This window comes from Simochromis diagramma, unplaced genomic scaffold (assembly GCF_900408965.1).
Source record: "Simochromis diagramma unplaced genomic scaffold, fSimDia1.1 OVJJ01000293.1, whole genome shotgun sequence".
Classification (NCBI taxonomy): domain Eukaryota; kingdom Metazoa; phylum Chordata; class Actinopteri; order Cichliformes; family Cichlidae; genus Simochromis; species Simochromis diagramma.
In genome coordinates this window covers 4,566,503-4,583,776 of record NW_024386801.1, presented here as the reverse complement: position 1 = coordinate 4,583,776, position 17,274 = coordinate 4,566,503, and positions in this window count along the sequence as shown.

Below are 17,274 nucleotides of genomic sequence, written 5' to 3'. Positions count from 1 at the left end.
ACACCAGCAAAAAGATGAAGGGGTTAACTTGCGCAAGAATACTTTACCAATACTTCATAGTCCAAGTCTGAAGTGAAAATGTCCACATGGGAAACCACCAATCAGATATCACTATTCTAAACACACACGTAAACAAACACACAGCGTAAGCAGCACACACACACAAGCTCAAAACTGTGTAATTATGCAAACATGGAAATGTGAATGGGGGTGTGTCAGTGGCAGATGAAGGGAGTTTCCTCAGCCTGGGGTCACAGAGGGCAGTTATGTACAAAGCTTGTGTTGATGTAGTTTAAAGATGGAACGCGCACACAAGCTACCCATGCAGAGAGAGGGCAAAAAGTGCAGAGAATGAACCTCATTGTATGTCAGCTAGAGAGATGCTGTGCATGGTGGTCTGGCAGTGGTGGTGGCAAGAATGGGGTGTTGAAAAACCAAACAACTGAAACAGAAAGTGTGCAATGGCACTGAACTGTGCAGTGGCTAAACAATCACAAGGCAGAGTTAGGAGGGAGTGTAGGTTATAGAGAGGAGACACCTCCAGTGAGCCTCTGAAAATATGATAAATGGGCTGTTTAATCACAGCATTCAGAGTTTGGAGACAAGGCAAGACATTGAGGGATTAGACCATAAAAGTCAATATTAGTGTTGGTAGTATTAGGAAAAGCCCTGCCTGGTTAAACAGAGCTGGGAATAAAGCGCTTCCAGCTGATGTCAGTGTTTGAACAATGATTCTAATCATTTGCACAGAGATGAGGCCTGTCTTGGTTTATCTCATCTCTACACACTGATATCTGTGCATTATGCAGAATGTGTTGGCAACAAACAGGATTTTTTTGGTATAAGAAGCACTCTCTTTTTTATTTTAGTCTGAGTTTTATTGACAAATCTTAGCAAACTTTGGCTGCATGCAAGGTGAACAGCCCAAAACGCTGTCTCAAAATCTTCAGCTAGTGTCTGATGCCAGCAAAGCTACACGTATAGTCTTACTACAATCAATAACAGGCACGTGGAACAATCTGTTATCCAGATAACAGCTCTGAAATATTGGTCACTGCTCTGTCCTACTGAATGATCATACACTAGGCTTCAGCTCTACTAAAGAACTCTTGGTTTCCCAAACACTCATTACAAATAAGGTTATTATCATGGTAATGTAAAGAACACTGATGCATTCAGTGTTGTTTTGGTCAAATTGGGGTCTTGGAAATCCTGTTGATGTTTTTTTGACATATAACACCTACTGAATCATTATTGCCTTACCCTTTAGGAGGAGGAGACCTATGCAGTGATAGGCAGATGGTTTTAAAGTTGCAAATGATTGGTGTATATTATATATGCAATACATTATACTTGTATGTTATATTTTTGTTTGTTTTTGATTCAGCAAAGCACATATTAACTAGAATCTCCTCATCAGCATCCACAACATTGGGCAATAGCTTGTTTTGTCAGTTTAGACAGAGATGAAAAGCATAGATTAAAAAAGTGTATGGTATCATTTGATCCATATCTAAGAGAAAAAGTGTTTATACCCACTACAAATGGAAATACTTGAAGGAAAACATGTTGTGATAGTTTTGTCCTACCTGCATCCACCTAACACCCACATGGGAAAGTTGCTTTGAATGCTTTCTGCTTGACAGCCTCTCTAAGACGCGGTTAACATTTTTTTAAAGGTGTATTTGAGCCCAATTCATGATTCTTTCATAGTCCTACCCAACACTTCTATCCACCTAAACCTAACCAAAAAAAGTGTCTGATAACTGAAACTGATGTAAAGGAAGAGGGGGCTCTGTGCCAAAAAAATCTGCCCTAGAGGCAAAAGTCTCCCCCTTGTCTTTTTCCGATTGTTGGATAAGATCAGCACGATTATCACATTGTGTACTTCTAGTTTTTTCAAACACTGACCGACAACAAACAAAAGTAGGCTTAAATCTGATCTTTTTTTAAATTAAAGTTGCATCAATAACAGAAATAAAACAGTTACATTCATGACAAAAACAGCACCCAGAATGGTGACTTTGTTACTTCTTTTCATATCTTATTTATGAAAAATCTGCTGTAGTTTTTATTTATTTTCTTTTATTCTGATCAATCGAACAGATGAGAATATAACAAAACATTGTCAGACGTGTCATCCACTCACACGACTACCTTTATCTGGCTGATCTTTTAACCGGACATAATGGTTGTGCACAGACTTTGCTGTGACAGTTTACATGGTGTTTTCTTTAGTTTCTGGTTAATTCACTTTCATTGTTGCACAGTATTAAGTGTTAAGATTGTATATTTATAATTCATACTGTAGAGTTCAGACATCTCAGTTCCATCACTTTACTCCAGCTTGAGCCTAATGTGTGTCATACTTTCTTTCTCTTTCACATCTCTTTAGCCACAACCATTTTAGCTCCTTGTCATTAATTTGAGTAATTTAGCAAAACTGTACCTAGAATCTGAGTTGCTGTGTTTTATAAACATTTCATTGTGGAACATGTAGGAGGGAAGACATTTTTTAAACCGACATGTTGAAATGATGGCATCCCATTAGTGTAGCACGCTTTAATTCAGTGAGAAATCCCTTCTTTCCCAGAAGTTTGCAACGACAGATTGCATGGCCATTAGCTTGATTTTATACACCTGTGGTTAACGGGCTGAAACAGTTGGATTCTTTCAGTCTTGTGAGGGTGCACGGGCGTTTGCAGTTATTTCTAGCCTTTCATGCAAAAAATAAAAAAATAAAGCTAATGTCCATTTCGCCTCTCTTCAAAAGCCATTTTTCTTTTTCCTGTACGGGTTGCGCAAGTTCAGGGGAAAAAGCTCACTCAAAGGCGCAAAAAAAAGAAACTGAAATAAATACTGAAAAAAAGGCTGCCTTGTTATTTGAGGGGGATTCAGAGTCATGTTTCAACAGTTCATCTAAATAACTGAAGGTCTTTATTGTGTGGGAATCCCAATTTTGCAACCGTGAGCTGAAAACGGTTCCACAGCACAGTACAGTTGCTGCTACGGTATGCCATGTAAATGAGGCTAGCTGGTACTGCAGATACACAGATAACATGCAAATAAATCCACTTCTAAGATGCCACTGATAACGTGCAGTATTTCATCGAGAGCTATCATGACTCACGTTTACTGTATGAATAACTGTTCTACAAGTGTTTGCATACACACACCACTCAGACCATAACAAACTGGAATCGTTCAGTGTGTGTGTGTGTGTGTGTGTGTGTGTGGAGGTATCCCTATAAGACAGAGGGAATATGCTTGGCCCGCCTACAGCTGTGATGAATGGGTCTGAGGCTTTGTGCCACAATGCCCCTCACTTCATTACTGTCACATGGAACAGATGGTGCCTTTCACCGTAGTATCACACATACGTACATGCACACACACACACACACGCTCACTTTAACTGGGGATGCCGTCGTTATGGGATGTGCGCACACACAAACGAGCAGGGGGACAAGCAGGCTTAATGAATTCTACACCACATGCAGCTTCTGCACTCAGCTGAGGCATTAATTTACAGATCTGAAGAGCAACCAAATAAAAAATTAGACCATGAGTATGAAATGTTAAACAAACTGAAGAGGGGGTAATTGAATGAAGCAGGGAATAAACAAAGACCTGTGTTCCATCTTCTGAATGGAAAATTGTTTTTGGATGCTTGGGAGTCTTAATTTGCCAGCACAGCAACTCCAAATCCCAAGATGTTTGAGGAAAAACAACAATGTGTTTGCGTGCATATGTCTGTGTTTGTGCACTAATGCCTCGGAGACACGGCAGCTTACACACTCTTCTTTTCGCTGTGTATCTCAACTGGTGGCAAACACACTTAGACCGAGTTCAAAGTTTGCACAAGTGCTTTTCTTTATTATGCAGGCAAACACATTTACTAAATCAAACTGAAATATATGCCAAGAATAACATTTAATATTGCACTTGTTTTTACACAAAAATAAATCAGCTGCATGTCGATGAGCTGAGAATAGAAATCTGTCCATCTTTTTTCCCCACTTTCCTTTTTTTTTTTTTTTTTTCACTCCAGTGTCCTAAACCTGTGGCTATGTGTCATATTTGTAAAGGACCACTGACTTTCTGCTCCCTCCAACCAAATTTCCCCCAACATAGACTATCCCCTTCTCTTCTGCATGGGTCACAAACTGGGAGCATCCTTGGAGCGTGAAAATGTGGTCAGGAAATGGGGCACAAGCCCCGGATGAGCTGTGTGGTAGAGAAGTGAGAAAACAGGGTGATGATGGGTGGCAAGATTGCCCCTGGTGAGGTGTTTTGGCACAGTATACATAGCAGTCTATTCCTCCTGTATTAGTCATCATCTTCTATATTATCATCACTTTTCTTCTGTCCCAACAAAATGAGACCGAGCAAACACAACTTGAGGAGCAGAGTTCACAGGTTTACTCACTGCACTTTAAAGTCACACCTGCCGGTGAATGGGTGCTGTAAAACCTTTTAACACACACACACGCACAGACACAATTTGGCTCTATCTAACTGAAAATCAGAGCCACTGATACAGGGACCACACGCCACACAATTCTCTGTCTACGTGGTCCCTGTATTATCTTATTAGTTTAACATTAAGCAAACTCTGGCAGCACACTAGAAAACCAACTATTAGTTCCTCTTTGCTTTATCATATTTCTGTTTATCCGCCTGTCTTCTGCTATCTTTAAGGGACCAGTTAAAGACGAGTCTTTCCTAAGTGAACAACGACAGTTTGCGAGCAACTTTCCGTGTGTTTAAATGTGTTTACTTAAATGAAGGTTGGCAGTAACAGAAGAGGTGGATGAAACCTGGGTAACTTAAATTTTATTTTAACCCATCTTTAAAAGACAGGATATTTTAAACTAATTCATGGCGCCCTGTTTAAAATGAAATTCATATCTACCTCTTTATTCCATACAGCTTGAACACATCGGTTTACTGAGCACCAACAATACCTGAATGAATGGAATTTTGGAGGGACTGTTAATGGAGTAACTGGTCCCAGTGGGCAGCAGATGCAGGACAACCTGCCCACCGTGTAACAATAGCACCAAATACATGCTGTCCATCCATCTGTATTTGTCGAATACAGTAAAGAATCCCTGCAGGAAAACCAACTGCCATTCTTTTGTTGTCTATTGTGATGAAACTATCACAGGAATGGATTACTAGGAAGACAATCCAACTTAACTCTCTGATGTCAACCCATAAAGGACTTTGATTGATCAGGGAACAAATGAACCAGATTCTCTCTGCCTGGCTTCCTCTGCACAGACTAGCAACTGAAAGGCTAACTTAGTTAATTTTCACAGCCTGTGGCTTCGTTCCTGTCAAACTCTGATGGAGTTGCTTGCCTCGGTAGGTGGCTATCGTAATTGTTTGCATGGGGGGTGCAAACATGCTACTGCTGCTGGTGCAAGTTGCTGCTGTTCATGAGATAAGTGAATGTGGACCCCCCAGTAGAGGCGAAAGCATATCACACATTCTTGTGTCTACAAGGAGATTACTTATCTCGGCACTGATACTGGATGCCTAAGGGTTAAATAGACCTGTGTGTTTTAGTCCTGTTGTAGGACACCTCTCTAATTAAAGGACCTGATTCAGGGATTATATACACATATATAGATATATAAATCCAAAAAGATCTACTTTAGGAATCGGGGCCAGTGATGTATCTCGTGACTATTTGCTTGTTAAGGCTGACAAAGGCTGACATCATTAACCGTTTTCAGGTCCCAATGCTCTTCTAGTTCCCAAAATCAAACAAACTCTGAGGCACCACTGAGAGTCCAAAGTCTTACAGCTCCAATAAAATCAGTGTGGCTGTTCCTGCAGCTCTTATAATTAAGTTTAACATCCCGTCATCCATGAAAAAGAGCGTTTACAAGGTTTAGCAGAGCTAGCAGGAAGTTAACAAGCTAGTTTTCTCCTAAAGATGATAGCTCTGACACTGGGAGGATTCATGAATTTGGACTAGCTGACATATAATGTCCATAAAGCTTAAAATGAGTTTTATTTAGCTGAATTTTTCATTATAAAGTAAATGTTAATTATGCAATACTGGCAATGTAGGTTGATAATGTATGCAGCTTAGAGGAGGGCTAGCGGTGGGTTTCGTCCTTTCTTGTCAGAGAGGACTGGAGTCACTGGTGTGTAGTTTAAAAAAAACACCTGCTGGGATGTTGACTTCAAATCTTTATCACCAATAACTAATCGCTGAGCTTCTCCCCCTGATAAATGGGCTCATGTTGGAATTTTCGCTCTCCAGCTAAAAGACATGCTGAACACAGGTGTGTCTGAGTATGGGTCAGATGGAAAGGGTATGTGAGGACCTGTGCATTCATTCACTTATGGAGGACATGGTTAATGCTTAAACGGGGGTGAATGCTGCCTTCGTGTTTGGCTACGAATCCTCTACACCCATGGAGGCCATGAGCAACCAAAAGAACAGAAACAGTAAAGAGTGAGACTGAAGTTGTTATCTAACAGGCTGTGATTAATGGTGAAAAGGTCAGACTTGTTGCTACTCGCCTTAAAGATTAAAGATTAAAGTACATGCATGAAACTAATAGGCTGTTTATTCCTATTATATGGTGGATAAATAAACTGAAAGGCTGTATTGAGTCATTTGTTTCTACTGTTTTTCTTTTTTGTAACTCTTCAAGAAATGACTCTGAAATTCCTCCTTTGAGAGTAAAAAATAAAAAGAATAATCAAGTGAAGTTCAAAGCTGAAAGCAGCCTGGTGGTTTCTTTAAATCAATATCAATGATAGGGCTTTTCAGGTGCTCCGTGTGATGTGAGATCGCACCGTCTTATGCACTTCAAAGCGTTAGGATTACGCTCTTTGCTTCTGTTAATCCCTGGACTCAAATGACATGACCAGTCCTGTTTGCTCACAGTGATGACAAGAGCCAAAGAAAAACTGCTAAAGAAAATACAGAAGGGAGAAAGTAACAAGGATCTAAGTTCAAATATTGACTCTGATGTCTATCGTTGCATACATGTTTTTGCGTCACTTCTGTTGACACGATAACAAGAAACTAAATTAGGGTGAAAACGCTTAACCTTGAGACCATACATGCACAAACATGAAAAAGGCCAAATCAATGAGTGCTGTTTCAGCCCATGCTCATGCATTAATAATCGATACAGTATCATAAGAAGAAACATCACCCAAAAGCTCTCCATAGACAATGGTGGCGGTAAGGGTAATAAACTGGACAGGTCTGAGGTCTGATAGCAGTTTGTCATTGGCAGCACAGTGCAGCTCAAGGTCCTCAAGATAACCTGGAAGGGTTGTGTTATTGTGTCTGTGTCATAGATGTGTGAACAATGACACTGTCCGTAGTGTGCTATAATGGTTCAAATAGAATGTGAACACACATGTGGGTGCATACACAGTGACCTACATTGTCCGATGGGGTAAATTTCCAAGTCCAATGTTTAAGTCCAGTGGTGGAATGTAACACATTAATGCTACTACTTTAAATTTTGAGTCTATTTTTATGGTACTTTACCCAGCGATATTTTGGGGGAAAATAAATGTGCTCTTGAACTTTTTTTTAAATGTTTATATGACATCTAGCTGTAGGGTGACCAGATCAATGCTGAGAGGTAGTCTGAAATTGTTATATCTTACTCAAAAATACAATAAATTGTGTGTGTTACTGCATTACTCTAATTTTCTCTGATGAGTACAGCATTACACAGGCTAACCTTCTTCTGACTATACATTCATATACACTGAGTAAAAGCCAGACTTTAGAAAAGTGCATGTCCTGCAGAACCAGTCAAAATGTGGGACATTTTCTCAACACGTGGGACAGGGGGGACGAGGAAAAATGCAGTGCAGTAAAAAAGACACATCTGATCACCTTATCTAGCTGTGCAGTGGCGGCTCCTGATGAAAAAGCTCCCATTGCCAGGTTTTTAATTTCTGTGCTGGTGAATAATTGTGGTCAGGGCTAGGCTCGGTGAAATATACTTTGCATTTCCTGTGATGCTTTCAGATAAAAACCAAAAAAGCCTAAATTAAAAATAAGACACAGTTAATTCAGTAAAATTGTGTAGTTAACTGTGCATACTTGGTTTCCTGTGTGAACATATTTAAAGTAATTTTCTTTAAATATGCAGTGAAAGCAAAGAAATTTTGAATCCACCATGACAGTAAGTCTGTACTTCTGTACAGAGGCACAAATATAAGCACAACACAGAAAAAGGATTTTATTTAATTTTGCAATAAATTTGGTAACAAAGCAGTTTTGTGTTGTTTTTATTGCCCGAGTTAGTAAAGCCAAACTATGAGCCTGCTGTGCTCTGGTGTCATAAGTCTCGTAGTTCCTTATCTGTATGCTAACGATATCTATTAGCCCGCCCTTCATTAATTTTATTACAGGCCTGTCGAAAATAAATCACTCTCGCTTATAGTTTAACTTATGGTTTTACAGTGTTTAAATGACATTTATCTTTAGCATCCGTAAAGGATTTTTTTTATCTGCGCCAATGAAGCCTAATTACTCTTCCTGCCTACATGTGACAACCCCTGCCATGTTGACTGTTCCACAAAGTCTTTACTGGCTTATCTGAAAGCAACCCAATAAAGGGGAACTACAAATCAAACAAGTAGAGTTAAATGTATGAATTATGAGGCAAACCACCCACTGAGCAGGTGAGCATACACATGAACACACAAACACACATATCTAAAAATGGTCAGCAGATAGAGGCTGAACAATGGAAGCAGGGCCATTGCTCCACTGCCGGGATTCACAGATGGAACAGCAGACACATACTGATAGTCAATGACCTGTTAAAAAGAGAAAGCAGAAGACTGCCTACGAACAAGGCCACACAGGATCAGCCTCGTGTTGCTAATTTACCTGACCCTTGGTTAGCTTATGTTTGTTTGTTTGTTTGTGGGTGGTGATAGCTGTGAACTGACCCCACTCTCTGTCTCAAACACTGGGCACCCAAACTGGCATTGGTGAATACAGCCGAATGGGATTACACACTGACTTGTCCTCCACCTTTGTTTTTTTAGAGTTCTGGTCTGGACCTGGCTCCATGTCTCAGGTCTATAAAGCCACATTGATGAGACTGACTGGCCGTGGCCTCTTAGGGGGCAGTAATAATCTCTCTTTAGGAGGCTGAGAGGGTGAAGTGAGCCATAAGAACCCTCTCTGTCAGCTTTAACCAGCCAGCAAAAAGAAAAAGTCATAATTATAGTACTCTCTCTGGCTGGATTTAAATAAAGCTTTCTGGCTGGGGCCCTATAGAGACACACAGTCTCTGTTGCTCATACACACACACACACACACACACACTTCAATAAAGAGGCACTAATCAATCAGGGGGTTCCCCTTCCACAGCTTCATTGGAGCCCCTGTCTGAAAGAAGGACTGACAGCCCTCAACCTCCCAGTATTGTCACAGGAAACTGATTAGGCTTCTGACTGGATACCTCATCCACCAGCTAGAAAAGCACGAAGGTTAAAGGGTCTCCATTTGAAATCGACGAGCACTGAAAAGTTGTAGACACCTGCTTTTTAAAGTGATGCTTGTCTCTGCTGTGCTATCCTCCGTTTTTTGTTATCTGCAATTTGAGGGCAGCACGGGGGAGAGGGACAGAGTTGTTTGAGGGAGTAAAAAAGGGGTGAGTGGGGTACTGTGTGTGCGTGTGCGTGCATGTGTGTGTGGCTTAAGTTTTGAAGGGGGGAGCTTGGCTGTGGGCCCAAGACTGGAACAAAGAGGGGACACTCTTTACATGCATAGCCAGACAGAGTAAACTGGCCAGCAGCAGTGCCAGCAAGGCAAGGCATACAAGGCAGGAAAGAAGGAAGGAAAAAAACAGGGATATCAGGCAACCATCGCACTGCACCACCCTCAAAACTTTTCATCCTTCATGTTGGGATAAAAAAAATAAAAATGCATTGGTTGGCATGCTTGTTAGGCATTAAATAGCACAAGTTGCAAAGATTATTGTGTTTGCATTTAGTATGGAGCTGTGTGGCCACGGTCAAATGGAAACTATCCTTTTGCAAACACCCACAGGATGGACAAATACAGGCAACTGGTGCATCAGAGCAACAGATGGACAGGTGGACTTTAAAGAAAGGAGCAATTTGTTTCATAATTCCAGCTACATATGCATGATCAGAATGTGAAACTGTCAGAAAGTGGCCACAGCAACAGACTTGACATTTGAGCGATTCACCTGAAATCGCTTGAATTTTTTCAAGCATTACAATTTTTATTCTCTTGTCGACTTCACGAGTGAAAAACAAAAGTGTATTCTGAGGTCTTAACACCACCCTGCCATCACCAGGTTCCTTTCAATACAGCCTCTGCCTGTGACTGATAAATGCCACTTTCAGTTTTTCCCATTTCGTGCCTCTCTCCTATTCACGTCTCCCATTTCTTACCCTCAATGGGTGTGTTAAGTATTGTGCTTTCTGGGGAGGGGGGGGGTGAGTCAGTCAGGATCATCAAAAGCAGGCCAAGCCTTTGGCCAGATCAAAATAATTAACTGGAGAGGTCACAAGCTAATGAAATGAAATGGAAGGCTGAAAGGAAGCCCTAAATGGTGCACACTAATCCTCCCTCTACCTTGTCTTAGGGAGGAGGGTGCAGGACTCTAAGCCTGGGCATCTCTGCTGATAATAATGCACGGGGTGCAGGGGGACCTGAGACTATGGATTTGTATGTGAATGTGTGTGTGTGTGAGTGAACAAGAGAAGGAGAGAGTGACCAAGTGCTGCAAATATCTATATATCTCACCATATATTCACATTTCAAATGCATTTGTCACATTCTGACCTTTCTTTGGCTCTAATACAGCTTTTTATAATCTTTATAAAAAGCTGAAGTGACCAGGAAGCATAGCTGTCAAAAAATGTAGTTGAATAGGGTGCAGTATTTGATGCTGCCATAATATACAGTAATTTAAAAATGTAAATTAACTCCAATTAAGCATGGTGCCCTGTATCTTGCTGTAATTTTGAATACCTACAAAGGTTCCAAAACAAGATCAATATATGAATAAGAAGTAAGTGAATAAAATGCATCATCAATACTGCGAAACCAGACGAATCAAACAAAACATCATTCATCCACCTGTGTGTGTAGTATCTTTTTTTACCCCAATCCTGCAAGCACTTTCATGTTTCTATTGAATCTTTACACCGCAACCTTTCATAACTACAAGCGAGGGTACACTTTGCTTTGACGCCATAAAGAAGGCACATCTATTGTGCCATGCAGAGTTATTCACAAGCCATATAAAGGAAAATATCTAAGTGTCCTACTGTCTGTCTGAATCAAACAATAGAAGAATGAAGCGTGTGATCTAAAAAGCTGATGGCGAAACATGTCAGAAACCGATGAAGCCATGGTGTGTCACTGTGAACAAGTTCTCCAGGGGCAGGCTTGAACCTGCTGAAGACCCTGGGACATGTCTGCATGCATGTATCCAGTTTGTGCGTTTGTGTGTGTGTGTGTGTGTGTGAGAGAGAGAGCGGGGAGGGGCTAGAGCTTGTTTAAGTAGAGCGTGGAAAGGTGTTTTTTTAGAGTTAGATGTGCGACCTTTGACAAACACACAATCATAAATATTTGCACACCGACCCAACACATACACAAATGTTAAAACATTACATATTGTTGAGTGATGGAATGCACCTGAACTCGGTAAACACACACACACGCAAACCTTTCTTTTTTTGTTGATGACTTACCATGTTATCATCACAAAAGTGAGCACGGAACAAGTGAGGGTGCGGTACTAAGGAGCTCCCAGCAGCTCTCCAGGGGAGGAAATGCATTTTTAGTTAGGCTGAAATTAAACTGACAGCATGAAAGTATTTAATGAATATGACTTTTGGAGTGTTTTGTTTTTTGCTAATCAGAGAATTATCACTGCAACTTCTGAAACCAGTACATTTCAAGTGCCTACGGTGCAGTTCCACTCTTAGCCACTAGATGCTGCTTCAAAGAAAACTTGTTTATTTGTCTGTCCTGTGTACCACTGTTACTGCACTGCCTCTATAATAAGCCTCACTTTGACACGCTCTGTACTTCTGTGTGGTGCTCCCACATCAGCACTAAAAGTTCACTGATCTTACATTCTTCTAGTCATCACTAACTTGATTCTTGTGGTTATATTAAATTCATCCTGCACTTGTAAGAAACCAAGCACTGCTGCTGGACGCATCGGTTTGAAGTCCCTTCATTTTTAAGCCTCTTTCCTTCAGCTAACCCTAACATCAGGCTGAGCTCTGCTCTTCATTTCCTATCAGCCCATACAAATCTAAAAGAAAAAACATCTCCCTCTCAAGCTCTATACAAGCAGTCCACTCCAGGCTGCAGGCTGCAGTCTCTCTGAGCCATCATTACAGTCATTAGGCAAGGATAAGCTCTGTATCACAGGAGTCCACCAGCATCCAGTTTAACCCAGCACAATTAGCACATCCGTTGGAGTAGAATTACCCTGTAAAATGAGAATGCTCTGGACAAAAGAGGCAGGAGAGTTGGAGCTGAAAAAGGAGGGTAAGTGTGAGGGAAAGGGGGAGAGAGAAGAAGAAGAGAAATAAGAGAGGACAGGGTGAGATTAAAATTGTTTGAATTGAGTCCACGCTCGCCCCATTCATTTGGTATTCTGCTCAAATCAGGGCTTTTGTTCGGCCTGGCGTAAAGTAGTGTCAATCATCTCGACCCGGTTTTGTAGAATGGGGAAATTTATTATGAATTTGCTCCTGCAAATAATGAGGACTACCCCCTGCCTGTTCTCCCTTTCCCTCCTCCTTCTCCCTCTAAGCTACCTCTTCTCAGTCCCCTTTGCCTCCTCCCCCATATCAATGCTGCAGAATAGGCAATAGAGAGTGAAGTTAGCAATCTCAGGGCCACTCGCACTCTGGACCCACATCAAAGTGACAGAGACGTCCAATCAGATTTGTCTTACAGGCATTACATGATGAATATGGTGCGGCCGTAGCACAAAAGCGTCTTTGTGTCTCCTCCAAGCAGAGACTATTCACAGCTCGCCACAGCCAGCCAGAGTGGAAGTAAATGGCCAAAAGGGCCCAAGCCAGAAAAAAAGCACCCAAACTTGTGCAGCACAATGGCCCATGCAAATCACAGCCCCACCGCCTCCACCCAATCACACATCCCTACCTCCTCCATCCCTCCAACCTTCAGGCCTGAGCTGGGTTCTTCCTCTACTGGGTCGACCGAAGTTTAGGGCCTATTCACACACATACAGAGGTGTCAGTTAAAAGTGCTGAGGTGAATGCATGCATGCATTCAAACGTCCTTTCTCCGTTAAGCTAAGAAAGAAGACTTTGCTTTCTTTTAGTTTGGGAAGACAGAAGAACAACATGAGTCAAATTGCTGACTTTTTTTTTTTGTCAGAAAGCAAAAGTGACTTGGGCAAGATTCCTACTAGTAACTAGTAACTAGACTTTAAGGCTTTTGCAGCATTCTTGTGTGGCCCTGTAATATTTGCTGAAAAATACAATGTGACAGGCCCAATTTGGCAAAGATAAAGATCTTGTGTTGACACTTATATTCAAGTGGGCTTTCAGTTCTAACTTTAGGACACCTTCAAGAGATATTCAGAAATTAGGCTACAATGAAGGAGTTAAAAAAAAAAAAACAGTTTAGTACAAATCATAAAAACTGTAAAGAACAAGCAGGTTTCTCTATGAAAGTTTGATTTGATCATCTTAAAAGCTCGTAGGAAAAAAACATGTTGCTTACTCCAGCGTCCCTAGCAGTTAACTGAATGGGTGCGGAGTCCACACACCACGCTTGGTGTTAGTAAATGACACATTTGCTGAGATATGACCTCAGCTCATGTTTAGCCACTTCAGCATTAGATTAGATTAGAGAAACATTTTGGTATCTGAAAACTCTAAAGCTTCACATCTATGAAGAAAGTGTATGAAGAATAGGAGCAAATCTATTGCTATGAAGAATTTTCGCTTTTTGGAGCACCCCCTGGTGGTTCATTTTCACACTTTGGTCCGAAGATCATTTACACCAAATTTGTTTAATATCATTTGGAAGCTTTTAAATGGGTTTCTTTTTTTAAAAATGGGTTTGAAAGTTGCATCCAAAAATAAATACCTAGACTAGACTTTTACTTACTTGGTGAAATGACTTTGGTTAGTTTTGACCCAGATTTCAGTTCTTTGTGGCGCCAATGAAAGAAAAAATAAATACAATGTATAGACATTTCTGTATCTCTACAGCTTCACTGCTTAGACCCCAGTAATGCTTAATGAAGCATACGGCAGCTCTGAATTATTTCCAACATAGAGAGAAAGGTCACACCTTCATGATAAACAGTTTTTTTTATTGTAATGAAAGCTTGAGTCATTGCTATACTTATTTTAATGTTACCTGTTAGTGTTTATGGATTATTTTGTTGTGTTAGTAATGAGCCACTGTCAGATTGTTACTGTTGACAGGCAGTGTTGTGAGCGCACTGGTACAAGAGTCGATCCTGTGATGTGTGTCTTTTGGTTGTAACCGGTGCCCAAGGAGTGGGAGATTAAGGACTTTGCTGAGTTGCTTGTTAGTGCACAGCTTTGGGAAAAAATGAACTCTTCGTTTTTTTTAAGGCAAAAAAAACCCTACAACAATAAACAGTCTTTCTACTACCTAGCTCAGGTAATAGCCGCAGGGTCCAGCTACAATAACTCTTTCCAAGTGTGTGTGTGTGTGTGTGTGTGTGTGTGTGTGTGTGTGTGTGTGTGTGTGTGTGTGTGTGTGTGTGGTGTTTCTATGTTAAACAGAAACACATCTGTGCCTCTGCTTAAACATTAACACCTCTGTAAGCATCGCTCAAGGTTGCACACCACCTACTCATCTGTCTTCTTCTTGCACTTATCTCTAAACATCTTCTCTTGTCTAACATGCCGCTAAAATCCTTATATTTGGTACCTCTTGAAGTTTTCTACCTTGTTTATCATATTTGTCTTCATTTAAAATACAAAAGCAAAAAAAGGAAATAGTTTCAGTGCACACACGTTAAGCACTCAGACTCTCTTCACTCACTTAAAAATGTTTTAAGTGCTTCTATCAGCCAAAATGAATCTGTTGTGGATTGTGTACATTTATTTTGATCGTGTTACATCAATGTTAAGTTTGAAAGGAGGTGATGATGTTTGTTAAGGTCATTATGAAAAATCAAAAACTGTGACACACTGACAAGGTGGTATTAATCTAAAGCAATACTTTCAACAGGAGGATGTGACTCTGAGCCATGACTGGATGAGCCATTCACTCACATCTTACAGATTCTGACTATGTTTGGGGTAGTATTACTTCAAAACATCCATCCAACATCTCTGCAACCAACATCCCTGAACTTGTCTTCACTAATGACCATAATAAGAATCCTTGTCCTCACAGACAACATCACAACAGTAAACTCAAACCCCTTTACAAAGAATTTATGTTAAATGAAAAGCAGAAATTTCATCCTGGGCTTTTTCGGATCCTGATTTAAAAACAGGACAAAGTAACAGTTGTCTCACATTTTAATGCAGCCATGACTTTTATTTTGATATGCTGAAATAATATTTCTATAACCCACTTTTTTGTCTTTTTTTTTGCTAAAAAAGTGATGATTATACTTTTTTGTTTCTATGGGAATCATCCCGAGTTGCTCACGTTTTGATTCAAGGGAAAGATAATGAAAAGAAAAACTGTTTGGTAAATAGTGTCAGTTAGACTGTAATTGCGTGTTGTCTGCCTTCGAAAATGATTCATGTTGTGGGATAACAAAGATAAACGTTTTTGCCGAAGGGGTCAAAACATTCGTACCCAACATATCCGAAGTAGCTCATTAATGTGCAAAATACGCATGCAAAAGCGTCATGAAAAATAAGCCAAAATTCACCAGGCAAACTCAATACTGCATTCAAAGCAACAGATGACCTCTCATCACTCCGCTCTTGGCCAGTTTATCCCTATATTATACGTTCCCATTTGGCGTTTCCATGGTTTAAGCGTAAATCATGGCTTTGCGCACGAAAACGCATGCATAAATGGGCTCCATGTGATTGATATTCACCAGTGGACTATGGCTAAATTAACATCGCCCTTATGTATTGTCAAAGTGAAAATGAGCCATGGACAAAATGACATGAATAAATCTACTTTCGCCCCTTCTCCTCCCTACATGGCCGCGGAGAAAATTGCATATCAATCTTAGGAGGACATGAGACAAGCGCTTATTTTTACTTTGTGCCGTGGCCTCTGCCTGACACTGAAGGACATAGCAAACGCCATTTCAGCCGAATAATAATGGACCAGCGGGGTATTTTGCGCCTAACATTGAGTTGTCTCTTTGAGGCGCGGTGACGTAGGAGGTTATAATGCCGAGCGTAATTAATGCCATTTATCACTTGTTTGATTTTGTCACTGCCTCCACCGACAGGGCTCACATTCGCGAGCCATTAACCAATGGGAGAGCCGGAGCCCTTTGTGACCAAGTACAGGCACGTGGCTTACACCTGCAGGCTCCATTGTGTGTGTGTGTGTGTGTGTGTGTGTGTGTGTGTGTGTGTGTGTGTGTGTGTGTGTGTGTGTGTGTGTGTGTGTGTGTGTGTGAGAGAGAGAGAGAGAGAGAGAGAGAGAGAGACATCTTACTCATCTTGACTTTGCTACTTTTTAACGTTTTTGTCCGGATATACAATTTGTTTTGATATCGGGCTATTTTGTTTACATACTTTTTGTTTTTAAGTAATATATGAAGTGATCAAAAGTGATTTAAAAAAACGTCTCTTCTTTAACAAGAGCAGCTTCTCTTGCTCCCGTTTTCCACACCCCAAAGGCGCGCCAGGTGAGAATAAACTCGTTATACTTCGTTCTGCTTAGTTGAACACGGAATGAGTGTTTATTTACAATAGAAGATCTTCAATAATTCGTATAATGAGGCGCAAAGGCGCACACAATAGTGCTCACAATGGGGCGTTGTGCTCCCCATTTCGCAGGAGATGGGCTTTTTGATTGGCCTGTGTGCGCCATGAAAAACACAGTTGGGGATACAACTAGTCTACAACCCCAGGTTTCATTTAGATTGATCTCAATCGGGCAATAAGAATTTTGACCCCGTCTCATTGTCTTGCTGACTTTCCCCAGGCTGTATTTCAAAGTGTCTATACCCTTTGAGTGAATTGCCACCCCCACCCCCTCCTTTCCCTCAGCTCCAGGCACTCTGGGACATTGGGTAAAAGCAGAGTACGCAAAAGAAACAATGC